Source organism: Agelaius tricolor, unplaced genomic scaffold (genome assembly GCF_023055355.1).
Source record: "Agelaius tricolor isolate 1412-34295 unplaced genomic scaffold, bAgeTri1.0.p SCAF_17, whole genome shotgun sequence".
Classification (NCBI taxonomy): domain Eukaryota; kingdom Metazoa; phylum Chordata; class Aves; order Passeriformes; family Icteridae; genus Agelaius; species Agelaius tricolor.
This window is the reverse complement of record NW_027269277.1, coordinates 7,032,103-7,034,212: the sequence shown is the minus strand read 5'-3', so window position 1 is coordinate 7,034,212 and position 2,110 is coordinate 7,032,103.

Below are 2,110 nucleotides of genomic sequence, written 5' to 3'. Positions count from 1 at the left end.
GAGGTGCAGCCTCCCCAGAGTGCTCTTAGATGCTGTGATGGAAGGAGTAAAGCTACTGCCCATGCTCATTTCAAGTTCCTTTAGGAAGAAAGGAAAATACACTCATGCTTGGAATATCAGGAATAAAATAGGACTAAATATCACTTTCTGTACACAAACTGTAGCCTCCACATCTAGCCTGTGCTCCACACCTTTGGTTCTTAGCCTTGTTCTTGAATATGAAATCTGTAAGATTCTCCTCAGAAAGCTTTTCCTGCCACCTCCACAGGTGCTGGGGCTATACAGCAGCACTGGCACTGCACTGACTTCCAAAATCAAACAACCATCACCACCATCTTTACTGTTGTATTTGCAAATGCTACCCGTTAAAGCTCCTCATGCCAAAGGAGGACAAAAATATTGCCAGAGGGCAACAAAAATAATTGTCTTCAGAAGGAAGCACAACCACTGGAAAAGTTTCTTTCAGGCAAAACACAAAGCAATTGTTTTATGGCTTTATTTCCCTTCCCAACAGCTGATATTCAATAAACATGCACTGAAAAATAAACACCAAAGAGCACCAAAGAGAAAGGAGAGGTTTTCCTCAAGACATGCAGTGGATTCTGGAACTAAATGAATAAATTTTTTATAAATAAAATTAATTCATTGATGAAATATAACAAACAAAATAACAAGATGGCAGAATAATTTCTGCAGGAATACGTGTGTAAAACATCCATGCATTGTGATGCAAAATGGTAGCAGCTTGAAAATTCAAATGTGTATCGGCATTTGGGTTTCTCACTATATTGTAATTCGATCAACATGTGCAATGTGATGACAACTTTGTAAAAAACATGTGTAATTTGTATTACTTATTGTGAGGCCACACCTCAAGTGCTGCTTTCAGTGCTGGACCTCTTACTTCTACAAGGACGTGAAGGCGCTGGAGCCAAGGGCAGCAGGGCTCCTGCAAGGCCTGGGGAACCTCCTGCAAGGACTGGGGAACCGGGAGAGACCAAAACTGGGGAACTGGGAAGGACTGGGAGTCTGATGGGCAGCGGCTGAGGGAGCTGGGGGCTCCAGGAGGCTCCGGGGGGAGCTCATCACCCTTGACGGGAGCGTGCAGTGAGCTGGGGCCGGTCCCGTCTGCCGGCTCTGCACGGAGAGGAGCAGAGGAAACGGCCTCAAACGGCGACAGCAGAGATGCAGATTAGAAAAAAGGAATCCAGTGGTCAGGTGGTCAGGTGTTGGAATAGGCTGCGCAAGGAGGAGATGGAGTCGCCGTCCCTGGAGGTGTTTAAGGGGTGTCTGGATCTGGCGCTGAGTGATGTGGTTTAGGATCACAGAACCGTCAAGGCTGGAAGAGACCTTCAAGATCATCAAATCCAGCCATCCATTCAGCGCTGGCACTGAAACCCCAAAACCACTAAACCACATCAGCCAGCACTGCCAGTGCACCTCCTGAACCAACTGTGTGTCTGAGAGGCGCCTGGATCTGGTGCTGAGTGATGTGGTTTAGGGGTTGTGGTGGCAGTGGTGGATGGGCGGCTGGACTTGATGATCTCGAAGGTCTTCTGCCAACCTTGATCGTTCCGTTCCGTTCCGTTCCGTTCCGCCGGGCCCAGCGCGCCGTGAGGGCGGTCGGGGCTGGAGGGAAGGGGGGGGGGGGGGGGGGGGGCCCACCGTGAGGGAGCGCGCGCGGAGCCGCTCCCCCCTCCCCTCGGGGCGCGCGCGCTGTGCCGCAGCGCCGCCCGCCCCCCGCCGCCCGTTCTGCGCACGCGCGCGGCACTGCGGCTGCGCGGCCGCAGCAGCGCGAATCCCGCGCGCACCCCCCCCACAACGGCTGCGGGTGAGCGCTGCGCATGCGCACCGCTCCCCGTGTGTCCGCGCCTCCCGCCAGCCACGCTCGCTCGCGCCGGGACCTCACGGGGGAAGTGGCGGCGGCGGGCGTGCATGCGCAGAGCCGCCGTTCCCCACACAGCCCCATCTTCCGTTTCCCGGCCGCGCGGAGAAACGCCGCGGGGGCAGCGGGAAAGGCGCGCGCGTCGTCGCGCGTGCGCAGAGGAGGCCGCGAGCGGCGGCCGCCGGGCTCCCGCCAATCGGGCACCGCCCCGCAGCGCCGCCGCGG